Source organism: Lissotriton vulgaris, unplaced genomic scaffold (assembly GCF_964263255.1).
Source record: "Lissotriton vulgaris unplaced genomic scaffold, aLisVul1.2 SCAFFOLD_557, whole genome shotgun sequence".
NCBI classification, from domain to species: domain Eukaryota; kingdom Metazoa; phylum Chordata; class Amphibia; order Caudata; family Salamandridae; genus Lissotriton; species Lissotriton vulgaris.
This window is the reverse complement of record NW_028254212.1, coordinates 816,073-835,226: the sequence shown is the minus strand read 5'-3', so window position 1 is coordinate 835,226 and position 19,154 is coordinate 816,073. Positions and strand designations below refer to the sequence as shown.

The 19,154-nt window shown below is 49.6% G+C and overlaps 1 long non-coding RNA gene across 1 annotated transcript in view; it reads left to right on the top strand.

Annotated features, from left to right (window-relative positions):
- The window catches only part of LOC147659632 (uncharacterized), an 89,804-nt gene that overhangs the window by 61,025 nt on the left and 9,625 nt on the right, over positions 1-19,154 (top strand). The window lies entirely within an intron of this gene.

The window sequence follows — 19,154 nt, the reverse complement described above, 5'->3', positions numbered from 1 at the left end:
TCACCACTCTCCCCTCACCAATCTCCCCTCACACTCTCCCCTCTCACAACTCTCCCCTCTCACAACTCTCCCCTCTCACCACTCTCCCCTCTCACCACTCTCCCCTCTCACCACTCTCCTCTCACCACTCTACCATCTACCCACTCTACCGTCTCACCACTCTACCCTCTCAACACTCTGCCCTCTAACCCCTCTCCCCCTCTCCCTACTATACCCCCTCTCACCACTCTCCCCACTCTCCCCTCTCACCACTCTCCCCTCTACACTATCACCACTCTCCCCTCTCACCACTCTCCACTCTCACCACTCTCACCTCTCTCACCCCTCTCACCACTCTCACCCCTCTCACCACTCTCACCACTCTCCCCTCTCATAACTCTCCCTTTTCACCACTCTCCCCTTTCACAACTCTCCCCTCCCACCACTCTCCCCTCTCACCACTCTCCTCTCTTACCACTTTCCCCTCTCTTCTCCTCTCCTTACTCTTTCTCCTTACTCTCCCCTCTCCTCACTCTCCTCTCTACCCTCTCTCCTCTCCCCTCTCTCCTCTCCCCGCTCTTCTCTCTCCCCTCTCTCCTCACTCTTCCTTCTCTCCCCTCCCCTCTCCCTTCTCTCTCCTCTCTCCTCACTCTCCCTTCTCTCCCCTCTCCTCTCCCATCTCTCCTCAAGTACACACAATTGTCAATGAGCAATTACACTGCACGCTATGCAACATACCCTCCAAATACCACTCAGTGCCACATAATTACACTGCACTCAATGCAACATACACTCCAAATAGCACTCAGTGCCACATAATTACACTGCCCTCAATGCAACATACACTCCAAATACCACTCAGTGCCACATAGTTACACGCCACATACTTACACTGCACTCAATGCAACATACACTCCAAATACCACTCAGTGCAACATAATTACATGCCACATAATTACAATGCCCTAAATGCAACATACCCTCCAAATATGACTCTGTGCCACATAATTACACGCCACATAATTACACTGCACTCAATGCAACATACACTCCAGTCAATACCACTCAGTGCCATATAATTATATGCTACATAATTACACTGCTCTCAACGCAACATACACTCCAAATACCACTAAGTGCCACATAATTACACCCCCATAATTACACTGCCCTCAATGCAACATACACTACAAATACCACTCAGTGCCGCATAATTACACGCCACATAATTACACGGCCCTCAATGCAACATACACTCCAAATACCACTCAGTGCCACATAATTACATGCCACATAATTACACTCTACGGAATTCAACACACACTCCACACACACTCCACACAATACCACTCAGTGCCACATAATTATATGCTCCATAATTACACTGCACTCAACGCAACATACACTCCAAACAATACCACTCAGTGCCACATAATTATATGCTACATAATTACACTGCGCTCAATGCAACATGCACTCCAAACAATACCACTCAGTGCCACATAATTACACACCACACAATTACTCTACTGAATACAACATACACTCCACACAATACCACTCACTGCCACATAATTATATGCTACATAATTACACTGTGCTCAACGCAACATGCACTCCAAATACAACTCAGTGCCACATAATTACACGTGACATAGTTACACTGCACTCAATGCAACATACACTCCAAATACCACTCAGTGTGACATAATTACATGCCACATAATTGCACTCTACTGAATGCAACACACACACCACACAATACCACTCAGTGCCACATAATTATATGCTACATAATTACAATGCACCATACACTCCAAATACCACTCACTGCCACATAATTACACGCCACATAATTACACTATCTATCCATCTTCCTCACTCTATCTATCTATCGCCCTCTATCTATCTATCTATCTATCTATCTATCTATCTATCTATCTATCTATCTATCTATCTATCTATCTATCTATCGCCCTCACTCTATCTATCGCCCTCACTCTATCTATCGCCCTCACTCTATCTATCTATCGCCCTCACTCTATCTACCTATCGCCCTCACTCTATCTATCTATCGCCCTCACTCTATCTATCTATCGCCCTCACTCTATCTATCTATCGCCCTCACTCTATCTATCTATCGCCCTCACTCTATCCATCGCCCTCACTCTATCTATCTATCATCCTCACTCTATCTATCTATCGCCCTCACTTTATCTATCGCCCTCTCTATCTATCGCCCTCTCTATCTATCGCCCTCTCTATCACCCTCACTCAATCTATCTATTGCCCTCACTCTATCACCCTTACTCTCTCTATTTTTCGCCCTCACTCTATCTATCGCCCTCACTCTATCTATCGATCGCCCTCAATCTATCTATCTGTCTATCTATCGCCCTCACTCTATCTATCGCCCTCCCTCTATCTACCTATCGCACTCTAGCTATGGCATCACCACAGCATCCCTCAGGTGCACCACAAAATTACTATGCGCTACCACAGCAACACTGAACGCCACCGCATCACTAGTCGCCACCACAACATCACTCAGCGCCACCATAGCATCAATCTGTGCAACCATTCAACAACAGCTGGTTGAAATATGTTCTCTCAATGTTTCCAGCTTTATTACAAATGTCACAAAAAGATGTTAATATTTCACTTCTGTTCTTGGATTTTCGTCACAATAAAATACACTGAACATAATCTTCACAAAAGTTATTTACAAAAGTTTAAGCTATTCCCATTATAAATTACAATAACTTTGATTTAAGTATTAATTATTAAATTGTTACCTCTCCTGAGGCTTGAGCCGGGAGATAGTCTAGCGTTTTTCTTGCTGACTTTTAAATTGCAAACTGCTGTCATTATTATCCAGGTTCTTTTTGCACACACTACCTTTTTTAACTGTGTTTTATATATTTGTACCGTTTTAGCCCATGATATGGAAATTGTTTATTAAATGACTGTGACCCGATTTGGATTGTTTCTTGCACTGATACTTACTTGTGGCTGCAGTGAGTCCCGGAGGCCGGTTCTAGCTCCGTGGTGCCGATCCGACATCTTGGGTGAGTCAAGGTGAGCAGTCCAGGCTTTTCCTGCTCTCTCCCCTGGCTCCCGGTTGGCTCCCTCATTGTATAAATTATGAGGCTGGAGCGAGCGCACAGCGGGCGCGCCAAAGGCAAGCCCGTCTGCGCCCGTCCGCGCACCGGGAGCGCCTAGCGCCTGCCACGCTGTCCGTCACTCCTGGGAGCCCCAGGCTGGTCGGAGGTCCTACAGTCGTAAGGAACTCTTAGCGTTCGATAACTTCAAGTGTAAGGGGGGATCAGTGGGCTGTCCTCCATAGTCTTCATAGGACCTGTCCCACCTGCCAATTCTGTTTTCATATTAAACCGCTAGCTTCCGCTCGTTGTACTCAGAGGGAGAACAAGATCCGAGCTGCACTTATTAACTCTCGCTCTATGGTGAAACATGTCACTGTGCCCCAGTGGTTGTGCTGGCCATTCCAGAGGGCTTCAAAATTGTAAGAGTAGACGGCAGAACTGGGAAGGGGTTGCAGTGGTGTTCAGGGACATTTGGGCTTTCTCGAGCGAGCCTTCTATGGGGCTGGTGGATGGGGAGGGCCTGGACTTTTCTATCGTTATGCCCCCACATTACACACTGGGCGGCACTCTAGTTTACCGCTCACCTGGTCCTTCTGGCCCCTTCCTGAAATCCCTGGACGATGTTATTGTTCCACGCGCTCTCCGCTTTCCATGTTTCTTTCTCCTGGGCGACATTAATATTCATTTACACTGCCCAGTGGCCCCCATTTCAGGAGAACTTATGGATCTGTTTGATCTGGCACAGCTGACCCAGTGAATTAAGTCTCCTTCCCACAAGGGTGGTCATACGCTGGATTTAGTGTGCTCCAACTTTGCCCTGTCGGTTACTGACCCCCTTCAGGTCCCCTTTCCAATCATTATCTAATCCAGTTCTCCTGGTCCATAGGGAAATTTACGGACCCGTTAGGTACGGTTCAAAGCAAGCAGATTCAGAAGATTGACATCCCAGCCTTTTATAAGGCCCTCTCACTCTCGCGCCCGTCGGCAGTCTCGAGTCTTGAAGGAGGGGTTGAGAGTTTTACCTCCTGGATTAGCCAAGGGGCTGATGCTGCCTCAAAATTTCGATCAAACAAACGTCCGAGACAAACTCCTTCTAAACCTTGGTACTCGGACTCTCTTAGGGTCCTTAAATTGGCTGGTAAAAAACTTGAATTTCGATGGTGTCGTGAGTACTGCCCACTAGCCAAATCTGCTCTCCGTGAAGCCCAGAGCAACTACTATACAGCCATTAGGGAGGCAAAGAGTAGCTTTTACGCAGAGCGGATAGCCATGGCCAATACCAATAATAATGAGATTTTCTCCATTGTCAGAAGCTTTCTTTTTTTTTTTTTTTTTTTTTTTTTTTTAAAACCTTTATTTACGAATGCACGATACACAGCGTCTGCCTACAACCCCGCAGGGCCGGCCGCTATGACAAACAGGCTGAGTGAAAAGTAGATTCCGAGACAGTACGTTGCTGAAGCAATCCGTCAAGTCAACATTGTCGGTGAAAGCATAGTATCATACAAGTAGGATAAGAAAGGTTTAATTTTATGTTTTTGTCGAAAGAACAACCACACACAAACACATGGTATCATAGTGACAAGGGTTGCTGGATGTGGGGGGGGGGAAAGTGATGTGGGAAAAAGGATGCTGGCAAGGGGGGGGTGGCACGTGCGGGAAAACAGAACGTGTAGTGAAATTAGAGGAGGAACGTAAATCATGGAGAGGAGGGGAGAGGGACCTCATAATCAAGCGGAGGAGAACAGATATCTCCGCGATAAGTATTCCACTGAGCCCAAACTCTGGACCACTTCCCTGGACGCCCTCGAGCCTCATACACAGTCTTCTCTCGGAACATGGACCAGTCCATGTTCTCTCTCCAGGCACTTAACAATGGTAATCTAGGGGAGCCCCAGAGCTGCGCGATATCTCTCTTTGCGACCATGTTGCCCAGGGTAACCCAAAGTGTCTGGGCAGCATTACAATCAGACGGTTCCCACACATTCAACAGACAACGACGTGCTTCGGGGTGTAGTGGGATCCCCGTGACACGACTCATAACATCATGCACCCTGGACCAGTACGCTGCAATCATCGGGCATTCCCACAGAACATGAAGAAAGGTACCATCCATCCCACACCCACGCCTGCATCGTCCATCCGAAACCAAACCCATTCGCACCAGACGCACCCCAGTCAGATACACACGGTGGAGGATCTTCAACTGGACAAAGCGAAGCCGTGCCGGAATAGCCACCTCCTTAGGGGAGGACACAGCTGACTGCCAGTCCTCGTCGTCTAATTCGAGTCCGTCCGCCGTCCAGGCAGCCCGGAGCTTCTCAAGCTGGTCAGCTCTATTGTTAATAAGCTTTTTGTAGATTAAGGAGATGGTACTATCCGGGACATGGCCGTCTAGAACTCGATCTTCCAGGGGGGAGGACTGCGGAATATCGGTACCAGGTGGAAAGACGGAAGACAAGGCGTGTCTCACCTGCATGTACCGGAAGTGCTCTCTATCATCGAGCCGGTATTCCAATTTCAAGGACTCAAAGGACTTAACCGCGCCCCGTGCCCACAGGTCCCCCACCGTGCTGATCCCAATCATGTCCCATTTCTCAAACCCTTTCGTCTTCCACAGGTTGCACAACCGTTCCGAATCATACAGTGGCGTCTTGCGTGTCAGCCTACCACCCCAGCCCGTGGCCACGGTAGCGTCCCTCCATGCCTGCACTGCACATTTCGTCGGGCCCGTAAGGAGTCGAAAGGGTGCCTTTGAATACAGAGCTCTATTAAAATTGCCACCGGGCAACAATAATTTATCCAAGGCAAAGGCGGGAGCGGGCTCCGGAGCATAGGTCGCATGGTTGATGGCGCTCAGGTGTGAGGCCCAATAGTACCGTCTAATATCCGGCAATGCGATACCCCCATCATACCAGGAGAGCGTGAGCTTGGATAAGGCAATGCGGGCACGGCCATCCCAAATAAGTTGTCGCTGTAAACTCTCGACTTCACGGAAATAGCGAGCTGGAACAGGGTCGAAGAAATTTTGGAGGGCGTAAAGAAATCGGGGGAGCGACATCATTTTAAAGAGTGCCGCCCGGCCCAATGGAGATAGAGGCAAATCGCGCCAACGTCGAACGTCTTGCTTCAGTCTACGGAGCGGAGCATACAAATTACGCTCGTAGCGGACCGAGGAGGTCATGGATACATAGATCCCCAAATACTTAAAGCCGTCGGCCGCTACCAGAATGGGAAACCTGCGGGGGAGAGGCGGCAGCGAACCAGCTATGACGTAGACACAGGACTTGGTCCAGTTGATGACAAGTCCCGAGTTCTTACCGAAGGACGTGAGAACGTCGAAGAGAACGTTGAGCGACTTCTGAGGGGAAGTGAGATAAAGGAGGATATCATCCGCGTACAATGAGACACGATCCTCGAGGTCTGGGGACCATCGGATCCCTTTGATAGAGGGTTCCCACCGGAGCCATGCGGCAAGGGGTTCGAGCGCCAATGCGAATAGGAGCGGGGAGAGCGGACAGCCCTGACGTGTGCCACGGCCTAAGGGGAAGGGGTCCGAGCATCTACCATTCACCGCGACCTGAGCAAGCGGCCGTTCGTAAAGAAACTTGACCCATGCGATAAAATTAGGGCCAAAGCCAAATTTAGCGAGGGCCGCCCATAGGTAGGGCCATTCGATAGTGTCAAATGCCATTGTGGCGTCCAGGGAAGCGACCACTGCCGGCTCGGCGAGGATTGGAGCTCTAGCGAGAACGCTGTGGAGTCTACGCAGATTGAGGGCAGTGTTCCTATGGGGGATGAAACCGGATTGATCCGGATGGATCAGGTCGCAAATCACCTTAAGCAACCGATTGGCCAGTACCTTAGCAAGGATTTTGGGTTCCGCGTTAAGGAGGGAAATGTGGCGGTACGAGGCGCAGCGGTCACGAGGTTTGCCGTCTTTATAAATGACGACTATGGTAGCGAGGCGCTGCTCAAGGGGGAGGCATCCAGCCTCAACCGCCTCGCGAAACATTTGACGCAGGTGGCCGGCCATCTTGTCAGGACAAAGTTTGTAAAGTTCAATGGGGAGTCCATTAGGGCCCATCGCCTTTCCCGAGCGAAGGGATCGGATTGCAAGGGCTATCTCATCGACAGTAAAAGGGGCCTCCAGGGCAAGGCAGTCCTCATCCGACACAGTGGGCAGGGCGATGTCACGCAGCAGTAGCCTGGAATCGGCCTCATCTCGATCGCTAACAGGCGTGTAAACCGTTCGGAAGTGGTCCACAAAGCAATCAACAATTTCACCCGGATCAGAGACATTCTCACCCGATTCACGAACAATGGCAGGAACAACACGACTCGCACTTTCAGTCTTATCCAGCCACGCAAGGAGCTTGCTAGCCTTGTCACCCACATCATACAGTCTGCCTAGTTGATTCGCCCGCATCAATTTAGCAGCATCCGTGACACAGGCTTTATAGTCTGCCTGCTTCAATTCCAAAGTGTGCAGCAGTGCAGGCGTGTCATTCCCACCCAGCTCACTTTCAAGCGCAGTAATTTCGGTTTCAAGAGCCACAACAGCCTCCCTCTTGACCCTACGCTCTGCGGCAATGAATGATAGGGCGGAACCCCTAATAACCGTCTTGAAGGCCTCCCAAAGAACAGTGGGGGAAGTGACCAAACCCACATTCTCAGAAAAGTAGCAATCTATTGCCTTAACCAAATCTGAGCGGAGACGGGGGTTTCGGAAATGCCAAGGAGGAATCGGGGGGACCCTGTTGCCAAGTAGACCGCCCACAGAAATCGTAATCAGCAAGGGGGAGTGGTCCGAGATACCCCGGGGAAGATGTCGTATCTCTCGAACAGTGGACAGAGTGGAGGCCAACATAAGAAAATAATCGATACGGGAGAGGCTACCATGCGCACCAGAGTGAAAAGTGTATTGCTGGAGTGTGGGGTGTAGTGAGCGCCAGACATCTACCAAGCCAAAAGTATCAGCCATCTCACTGAGCCACATCTGGGACTGCAACAATACCCTAGGGGGGAGTCGATCACATTCACCGGACATTACAGAATTAAAGTCCCCACCCAGGATCAACAATCCGTCCGGAAGCCCAAGGAGAGTCTTGCCAAGATCAGCATAAGTGGTAGCCTGCAGTCCCGGGGGGATATAAACAACAACAAACACGATCTGTTTACCCTCCCACCTCCCAGAGTGTTGGACAGGCCACAGGGAAGGCCCGCTCCCCCCCTGCACGACCAGGCCCGAGCCCGGCTCCTCAAGTGTTACACGCCACCACTCCACGTTTTCCGTCCCCTCTGGGACCCCTGCATCCGAACTTCTCGACCTCATGGGCCCGATCCCCTACCGGCCCTCGCGCCCGACCGGGCGCCATCTTGGACACTGCACCACGAGGCCGCGTGGCCTCCGATCGACCCTAACCCTGGGCCTGGCCAGGCCCGACATCCCGGCACCACCATCCACCCAGGAGGTGAGCGGACTACTTGGCAGGTCAATGGGAGAAAGAGGCGTCGATGGCTCTCCCCCGCCAGGTGCCGATCGCCCCCAGCCTCCCCGGGCGCTGGCTCCACCCCCCTGCTGGGTGTCTGGACTCCCTCATCCCGGACCTCCCGACCTCCAAGTGCGAGGGTCCGGACATCAAAGGGCGCCAGACCTATAACTGGGGCAGCTCCAGAGCAGGAAGGCAGTTGTATCTTGGAGTCGAGAGACGCAGAGAAGAACTCATCCTTGACGGACTACTGGCGCTGCCGTAGCCCTGCCTTGCGAACTATCGTCCTGCCTGCTGGCGCTGCCGCAACCTTCTGAAACCTTCATCGTCGTCGGGACCTGCTGGCGTGGCCGCGGACCGTTTGTAACTACCATCTTCATCGGGACCTGCTGGCTCCGCCGCGGACCGTCGCTACCTTCAACCATCTCGGGACCTGCTGGCTCCGCCGCGGCCCGATCATCTAGAACGCCGAGCTCGAGGATTGAGAGCTATTTCATCTATTCAATTGGTAACAAGACTGTCCCGCTACCCTTTTCCCAATCCAGAGACCAGATCAGAGGGGACCCCTGAGTCCAGACCTCCTTGTATCATTTACCGTACTTGAAGAATTGCCTATAAAGTATCGTTGAACCTTATCCTTGTGTGGTGTACGTCTGTGGGGGGGAAGTTACTTATCTGTACGATCGCTGGAGACGGCTCTCCCCGGAGACCTCTCCCCTTATCCTCGGCCGACCCTCCCGGTCATCAAGGATAACCTCGTCAATAGCAAGAGCAAGGGAAGACTTTACCATAATACCCACACCCCGAGAACCTGAAGTGAAACCAGCATGTGCAACCAGGCGATAACCTCGGCGGTCTAAGGCCTTGCAAGCATTTCCAATCAAGTGGGTCTCCTGAAGGAATACAACATCTGGGGTGTGGCGCCTCAAGAATTGCAGTACAATGCCCCGCTTAATCCTATCACCCAAACCGTTTACGTTCCAGGAAAGAACCCGCATTTCACCCCCCCCCCCATTGTGGCAAAAACATTCCACCCCCACCCACCAGCAGAACCCACAGTTCAAAGTCATTGCAAAATGTGAAATACCATGAAAACCAAGACAGAACAAACTAAACGAAACACAACCAAGTCCCCAGAAACCAAACCCAAAACCGAAACCTGTTACAACACCCCCCTCCCTGCACCCCTGCTGACTAAAAAGCCACCCCCAACTGCAGTGTGCCTGTCGCCCCATATTATCTACACAATGAACCCCCCGAGGAGGAAGGGAGAAATCACCCGTTCCCGCACCGCCACGGGCAGTAACATAAAGCACAAAGTTAATTTACACAGTACGTTGCATAGTCTCAATCGGAACCTCAGGGGCCCCAATTACTCCTGGGCCGTTGCACCACCTTCCGCACCACCAGGGCCTCCGCTTCCAGAGTCATCTGCCGGCAACGAGTCCAACCAGTCGGCAGCACGTTCAGGCTGATCAAAAAAGTAGGCACGGTCTCGAAATTCGATCCGTAGCCGGGCCGGAAACAGCATGGCGTATTTCAGTCCCCGATCTCTCAAGCGACGCTTCACTCCAAGGAAACCTGATCTTTGTCGCTGCACTTGGGGAGTGAAATCGGGATATATGGAGACAGAGTTATTGTCATATTTCAAAGGACCGTGCTTACGGGCGGCCTGGAGGATAGCGTCTCTGTCCCGGTAGTGAAAGAGCCTCGCAATAATAGGCCTCGGTGGGTTTCCTGGCTTCACTTGTCCTCCTGGAAAACGATAGGCACGCTCCACGGCAAACAACTTACTGAGTCCTGCCGGAGCTAGTTGAGCGACAATAAGTTCCTCGACCAACAGGTCGGTCGATACAGCACCATCACATTCCGGCACTCCGACCAGGCGTATGTTGTTCCGCCTGGCCCTGTTGTCATAGTCCTCCATCCGCTTTAGCAGAAGATCGTGCGAGGCACGCAGATTGCCAATCTCAGATTGCGCCTCAGCCATGTCCGTCACCAGACTCGACGCTTTAAGATCCAGAGCCTTCACCCGCTCATTCGTTTTGGCTAAGTCGGCCCGAATAAGAGTTACATCCACCGCCACCGTGTCTATTTTGGACACTACGGCTTCGAATTGCTGACTCATATCGGCCTTAAGTCCAGTGATGGCAGCCAAAAGATCTTGGAGCGATACTTCCGACGAAGATGGCATGTCCGTTTGAAGTCCTTCAGCACCAACACTTGTGGCCCCGGGGGAGCCTCTCGGCTGGGTGTAGCGTTCGATCATATTAGACTGGATCGATCCCCCCCGGGTCGCAGCCTTCCGGCGTTTTTCGGCCTCCGCTTTCGTTGCCATCTCACGTTCAATGTTGGCCGGATAGCCAGGAGAAGCGGCAAGAAGGAGGAAAAGTCTCGAAACTCCGACGTGCCAGTGAAATGGGAGTATGGCGACCTCCGTGCCAGTCCTACGGAGGAAAGTGCGGGCTGTGAGGGCAACAGGCGAAGGCAGAGTAGGAGGAGACAAGAACAAAGAGATGGAAACCGAAAGCGAAAGCAGTACACCTCCGGTGGGCCAGATGCCAGTCAGCCGTTGTTGTTCAATTACAGGTCGGCCACAGTGGGTAGCCGAGTCCCCGGTCGCGCCCGCGGGCAGGCCAAAAAGTTGCAGATGTCAGAAAAATGGTCCCCAGGGTCCGTTTTCGACCAAAAAAGGATCGTTAGCATCAGTGAGGATAGCGCTGCAAAAGCCCGTCAAAATGACCAGGATAGGTGAAGGATAGATAAAGAAGGACGGTGCGGGTCTCGGGAGCTCTCTGCTCACGCGACCATCTTGGATGCCCGCGTAGCTCCTCCTCCGTCAGAAGCTTTCTAACTCCTAGCGCCAAACAATTAGCCCTTCCAACTTCATCACAACGGTGTGAGGTGCTGTCGTCCTTTTGTATTGATAAAATACGGACTATTCAAGACAGCCTGGGGGCCGGGCTTCAGGAGCCAAGGGACTCTTTCCCTCTGCTCCCCTTAGTCCCCACCCTCTCAGCGCCTCCTTTTACAAAGTGTTTACCCTTAGCTGAATCTGATATATTGGCCATTCTTGGATCTCTCAAATCGGGTTCCCCCACTGATCCCTGCCCAGCTAGAGTTTTGGCTGGGGTGGCCGAGGTGGTCTGTCCTGAGGTTACCTCGATTATTAATTTTTCCTTACAGACTGCCACGGTACCTTTGACTTGGAAACAGGCTAAGCTCTTGCCAATTTAAAAAAACACCTCCTTGGATCCGCTGAAACCCACTAGCTATCGCCCCATTTCTCTCCTCCCGGCATTGTCCAAGGTTTGCGAAAAAGCGGTCTTCCGACAGCGTGAGGCATATGTGGAAGCATCCGGTGTTCTACACCCGACGTAATCTGGCTTCAGGGCATCTTATAGCACGGAGACTGCTCTGGTGGAAATGGCTGAGGCGATAAGGGAATGTCTGAATGCGGGCGGCAGAGCAGCCTTGGTGCACCTCGATCTCTCTGCCACCTTCGAAACGGTGCCCCACCAATTACTTCTCACACGGCTCTCTGACATTGGCATCATCGGTTCGGCTTGGGACTGGCTGAAATCTTTTCTTGAAGAACGTTCCCAGCAGGTCTGGATGCCCCCCTTTTCATCAGCTGCCAGGATAGTAGCTACGGGAGTCCCGCAGGGCTCCACTTTAAGCCCTTTGCTCTTTAATATTTATCTGACTCCCTTGATCTTTTTGGCGGAGGAGCTAGGAGCAAAAATAATCGCATTTGCCGATGACACCCAGCTGCTTTTCACCTGGAAAGACTCTGAACTGTCGACTGAAGAGCCCCAGAGATGTCTTGCATCGGTGTTTTAATGGCTTGCACTCGCTCAACTGAAGTGCAATGAGGACAAGTCGGAGGTCCTCTTGTACGGCCGATTCCGCCCTGCCTTTAGAGAATCTTTGTGGCCTCCTGACTTTCCCCAACCAAACTCTGTGGGCACCCCAGTTAAGAACTTGGGGATATGGTTTGGAGAAGGCCTGCGTTTTTTGACGCAAATTAAGAAACTAACTGGGTTGTGCTTTGGTACTCTTACTTCTCTAAGATGATTCTTTCCTCTGCTCCCTAGGTCTGTTAAGGAAACGGTCCCCCGAGCGCTTATCCTCTCCCGCATTGATTACACCAATCCTCTGTACTTTAGCATCCCAGGCTATCTGGTTAAAAAACTGCAGACTATACAGAATGCCGCGGCCACACTTCTTTTTAACATCTCCAGAAGATCGAGTGTAAGACAGCACCTTTGTGATCTGCATTGGCTCCCTGTGGCATATAGAGTGCAATTTAAAGCTCTCACTCTGGCCCACAGAGCCCGGCATGGCCTGGGTCCATTGTACCTGATGAAGCGTTTTGGGTTCTATGCTCCAAGTAGGGTACTGCGCTCAGCCTCGCAATGCAGGATGGTGATTCCTAGATTCCGGAGAATGCGGCTTGGCGGTCAGTCCCTTTCTGTGAAAACAGCTAAAGCGTAAACTTCCCTTCCCCGGATTTACGCAAAATCCTCGACTTTAGGTTATTTAAAAAACAACTCAAAACCTTCTTCTTCAACTTTCCAGTTTAAACTCCTTTGCCCTGCCAGGACCTGGTAACTTTGTGCGCCAGGATACTCTTGAGTAATTGTGCGCGATACAAAACGCCTATAACATAACATAACATAACATAACATAACATAACATAACATAACATCAATACATCTAAGTCACGTAAATACAAAACATATTGCATTACAAATGCTACAGGCGTCACATTTGCAAATGTTACAACTAGTGGCATTGTAAATGACAAAGTTATTAATTTCGCTATTTTCAAACCCAACACATAAAGAAAAATTGTCATTTACAATACCAATAGCTCAAACTTTCCTAATGCGGTACCTATTGCATTGCAAATGCTTGTTCTATTTTGAGTTATATTTGAAGACTGTCCCCCTCATGTATACTTTGACAGGGGTCCACGGTCTGCCAGAGGAGCAGGTGTACCAATTTCCACTACCCCATTGGACTAGCGTCCCCCATGTTTAGCGATCTCCACCAACCTGGCTATCCCTGTGTCTTCAGAGGAGCGACAGGAGCTCCTCATAAAGCACCTAAAGTTTGCTGAGTGGCTGCCATGTTTCACACGGGTGCCCAGCAGACTTTTTTGTTTTACTCCTAAAGTGAGAGTTTGCTTTTTGGAAAACAAAAAAATAATGTGCTTGCTACACTGAGAGCTTTCCACAAGGGAGTCTGGGTCATATTTCCTAGGTTTTTTAGTTTGAGACTGCCTGTCTTTTCATAATGTTCCTGAAGAGAAGCAAGCAGGTCAGAATGTCCACCATAAGTAGGGCGGATGGTCTGATGTATGTACGCCAACCTCCCCAGGTATGTCGGTCATTGTTGTGAGGGTTCCTGAGGTTCTGACCTCACTTCAAGGAGAAGGGAACATTGATGGCTTCTTCTCACCAACCTTCAAAATGCTCCTATTTATTTTTATGTTCCGTTAAAATACAATTTGCTAATGGAATATAAATGAGAATAACAGCCAAGCTTTCTTCTCTTATTCTTGGCCTCTTATTCGCCTGCTTTGCAATCCTTCTGAGATAACCTCTTCCAACAATTTATTCTTCAAGAATTCCAGTTGGTTCATGAAAGAGCCTTAATTGTGCAGTTTCTCCTAAATTGTAAAAACTGTTAAATGTGAAGATTCTCCTTAGAGACCTTGCTTGGAAGCTTGCAGCATTGTGTCAGCTGTTGTGTAAAACTAGTGAGACATTCTCCAAGGCAGCTTTGTTGCATCAAATGTTGAGAAAAATCAGTGCGCCACCCTCCGAGGCTGTGCTGTTGAATCGGATGATGTCTAAAAGTAGTCTGCAGCTCTCTTAGGCTGCACAGGCTTGTGCAAAACCATTGTGTCTGCTATGAAGGCCAGGCAGTCGTAAATCAGAAAACAGGAAGGATCCATTGGAATTCTAAAGCTATTAGTAAAATAAATCATTTGATCTCACAAGAATTGCTAACATCAGTAAGCAATACCGGGAACCCAATAAACAGATTCGAGGTAATCCTGCAGGCGGTAGTCGCCTCTCTCCAAGGTAGTATTTCTAGACAAGAATGTGTTAAAACATGCTAGATAGGAAAAACTCTGGAGAACAATATTTCTCGACAATTAAATAAATTGACTAGAACGCAATTTCGTTCTTTTAGCGTCCTTAGGCAAGGAGAAATAAGGAAACTGAAAAAACAACACCAACGGAAAAAGGCGAAAGAAAGACAAGCTCTAAGAGATTGTGTCTGGGTAGACATCCAAAAAGCAGTAAAGCACAATAATAATAAAGCGTTCTGGAAAATAATCTCAGCGCAGACGGGGATTCGAAAAACGGTTGAAGCAACTCCTGTATCATCATCAGATTTTGAAAAGTATATCTTAAGGCTCTATAAATCCAACGATCAAGACCTTTTATCCCCTGGACTGGATCAGGCATCGATGAAACTCCCCGAACAGAATACAATGGAAATCTCAGCCGCTCAGATCTCTACTCTGATTTCTTCTGCCAGGTCTTCAGCGGCAATGGGCCCAGATAAGATTCCTAACAAAGTTTTACAAAAGAACATTTTTAGCCCTTCTTTGTCAATATTGCCTGGAAAGTGGTGAAATTACTGAATCTTGGCGAGGGAGCGTGGTCGTCCCCCTTTTAAAAAAAGGCGTCAGAACAAACCCTGCAAATTATAGGCAAATAGCTCTCCTAGACGCCTCCGGCAAGATCTTTGCTGCTTGTATTTTGGAACACTTAAAAGACTGGGCTTTTTTCAAGAAAGTAATTCCTATGTATCAGGCTGGGTTTTGCCCAATGCATTCTACATTGGACAATATTGCTGTGTTCCAAACTGTGCTAGATAAGTTTGTGAAGTCAAACGGCCACATTTTATATTGTGCTTTTATCAACGGCGTTCGATAGTGTAGACCATCCGACACTAAGGGAAAATTAGCTAAATTAGGGATACCCAAAGATCTCTTAAGTCAAGTCAAGTCAAGTCATAAAATTTGTATAGCGCACTACATACCCAGAGGGTTTCAAGGCGCTTAGGAAGGGGGGGAGGATTATTTGTCAAATATCCACATTTTAAGCTGCTTTCTGAACGCTAGGTGGTTCTGGGTGAGGCGAAGGTAAGCGGGGAGTGAGTTCCATGTTTTAGCATGGTGGTCTTGTTGATGCGAGGTACAGTGGCGAAGGCTTGGCTGGAAGAACGTAGTTGGCGGGAGGGGGTGTAGAAGGACAGTCGAGAGTTGAGGCAATCTGGTCCGATGTCGTAGAGTGATTTGTGTGCGTGGGTAAGCAGTCGGAAAGTGATCCTCTTATTGACGGGTAGCCAGTGGAGGTCTTTAAGGTGACCGGAGATGTGTTCGTTGCGTGGGATGTCTAATATGAGCCTGGCTGAGGCGTTTTGGATTCGTTGGAGTTTCTTCTGGAGTTTTGCAGTGGTACCGGCGTAGAGGGTGTTTCCGTAGTCCAGTCGGCTCGTGACCAGAGCGTGGGTGACTGTTTTCCTTGTTTCGGAGGGGATCCAGCGAAATGTTTTTCTGAGCATGCGAAGAATGTTGAAGCAGGAAGAGGATACGGCGTTGACTTGCCTGTTCATTGAGAGTGAAGAATCCAGGATGACGCCAAGGTTCCATGCGTGGTCTGTCGGGATGGGTGCTTTTCCAAGGGCTTCCGGCCACCAAGAGTCGTCCCACGCAGAGGGGGAAGTGCCTAAGATGAGGACTTCTGTTTTATCTGAGTTCAGTTTCAGGCGGCTTTGTTTCATCCATTCGGCGACTTCTTTCATTCCTTCGTGTAGGTTAGTTTTGGCGGTGCTGGGGTCCTTGGTGAGAGAAAGGATCAGTTGAGTGTCGTCCGCGTAGGAGATGATGTTGAGGTTGTGTTGGCGGGCGATGTCCGCTAGGGGGCTCATGTATACGTTGAAGAGGGTGGGGCTGAGTGATGATCCTTGAGGCACGCCGCAGATGACTTCAGAGGTCTCGGACTTGAATGGAGGAAGGCGGACTCTCTGGGTTCTTCCGGTGAGGAACGAGGTGATCCATTCAAGTGCTTTTCCTTGGATTCCGATGTTATTGAGGCGTTGTAGAAGGGTGCTGTGGCAGACTGTGTCGAAGGCTGCAGAGAGGTCGAGGAGGATGAGGGCGACTGTGTCTCCATTGTCCAGTAGAGTTCGAATGTCGTCTGTTGCTGCGATGAGGGCGGTCTCAGTGCTGTGTTTTGCTCGGAAGCCAGATTGTGAGGGGTCGAGTGATTTGTTGGCTTTGAGGAAGGTGGCGAGCTGGTTGTTGACGGCTTTCTCGATGACTTTGGCCGGGAATGGAAGAAGCGAGATGGGGCGGTAATTTTTGAGTTCGGTGGGGTCCGCTGTTGGTTTTTTCAGAAGGGCGGTGAGTTCAGCGTGTTTCCAGTCTTCTGGGAAGGTCGCGGATATCAAGGAGCAGTTGATGACGTCTCGGAGGTGCGGTGCTATGACGGAGTCTGCTTTGTTGAAGATGTGGTGAGGGCATGGGTCTGTGGGGGATCCAGAGTGGATGGAATTCATCAGGCGGATGGTTTCCTCAGTGGAGATTGGGTTCCAGGCGTTAAGGGTGTTTACGGGGGGAAGATGGTCAACAGATGGTGGGGTGGGTTGGTTTCCGGGTTGGTTGTCAAAGCTGTTGTGGATGTCTGCAATCTTGTTGTGGAAAAAGGAGGCTAGGGAGTCGCAGAGGGTTTGAGAGGGGGTGATGTCGTTGGAGTTGGCCGAGGGGTTGGAAAATTCCTTGACGATGTTGAAAAGTTCCTTGCTGTTGTGGGCGTTGTTGTCAAGTCGATCCTTAAATGCTGTTTTCTTGGCTTTTCGGATCAGTTGGTGGTGAGTGCGGGTGGCGCTTTTGAAGGCGTCCTTGGTGCTGGTGGATGGGTCTTTTTTCCAGGCTTTTTCAAGGGAGAGGCAGAGTTTCTTGGACTTCTTAAGATCATCGTTGAACCATGAGGCCTTCTTGCTGCCAGGTTTGCTTTGACGTTTTTTCAGTGGTGCTAAGGTGTCAGCGGTGTTGGATAGCCATAGGGTGAGGTTGGCTGCGGCTTCGTTGGCGTTAGAAGAGAGGGCTGGGGAGTTTCGAAGGAGCGATGCCGAGATTTGGTCCGTGGTGATTTTCTTCCAGTTTCTTTGCAGGGTAGGTTGAGGGTGGTTGATGGGTTTCGGCTTGTTGTAGGTGAAGTGAACGCAGCTGTGGTCGGTCCATAGGAGGTCCGTAGTGTGGCTGAAGAAGACATGATTGCTGGAAGTGAAGATGGGGTCGAGTGTGTGACCTGCGATGTGGGTGGGGGAAGTGACCAGTTGTTTAAGTCCAAGGTTGGCGAGGTTGTCCACGAGGGTGGCGGTGTTGTGGTCGTTGATCTTTTCAAGGTGAAAGTTGAGGTCTCCCAGAAGAATATAGTCTTTGGAGGGGAGCGCGTGTGGAGAGATGAAGTCCGTGATGTCTTCACTGAATTTTGCGCGGGGTCCTGGTGGTCTGTAGAGGAGAGTGCCTCTGAGAGTGGTTTTGGGGTCGATGTGGATCTGGAAGTGAAGGTGTTCGGAGTTGGCGAGGTTGGTGTCAGAGCTGGTAGAGATGCGGATAGATTTCTTATGGATGATAGCGATTCCTCCTCCTGTGTGGCTGGTACGGTCTTTGTGAGTGATCTTATAGTCTTCAGGGATGGCAATGGTGATGTCTCAAATGGGGGGCGAAAAAGGCCTAACCAAACCCATCCCTTCGCAGAATGGGCTAAAACAAGGATGCTTACTAGCTCCTTTATTATTTTCTATTTATATTAGCGATCTCCCAGGGCGTCTCGCTCAAAGAAATAATTTTCCTCCAAAATTAGCTCAAGTAGATATACTGTGTTTAATGTATGCAGATGACATTGTAATTCTTGACCAAACCCCGATAGGTCTACAAAGATCTTTGAATGGACTACATCTCTATGCAACCGAAAACTTTCTGATGCCAAATATCAATAAAACTAAAGCACTCCCCTTTAGTGGCAGAAGGAAGCCTTTACCTTATACTTGGTCTTTAGGAGACAAGCCAATAGAGACTGTAAGTGAGTACGTGTATCTGTACCGGAAGGCAGATTCCCATGTTGGGGCTCTACAGAGATTGAATCTTTCCACAGGAAACAGACACTTTAATTCAATGCTGGAAGTCTACAATATGCAAATCTGTCACGATTCCCTATGAAGCCTCCACTGGAAGCTCTGCTTTCCTTTTGGCGCTATTCGCCTACAAAACCCACCCCTTTCCCGTGCACCTGCACTCCTTTGTATTGTGTCGTGAGAGTGTATGTTTTTTTACTGCTGAAATTGTACTCTTGTAATTCTGATTTATGATGTACATTCGTAACTCTGATTGTATTTTCGATTAAGCATTTCAAAGGCTCGTTTAGAGATTCGTTAGTTTAAACATGTCTAATAAGCATCTTTCTTTAGGTTTAGTTCAAAGCAAAGGCTCAAAGCAAAGGCGCTTCAGGTCAAAGACTGAAAAACAGTTCTCTCGCGTGCGCACCAG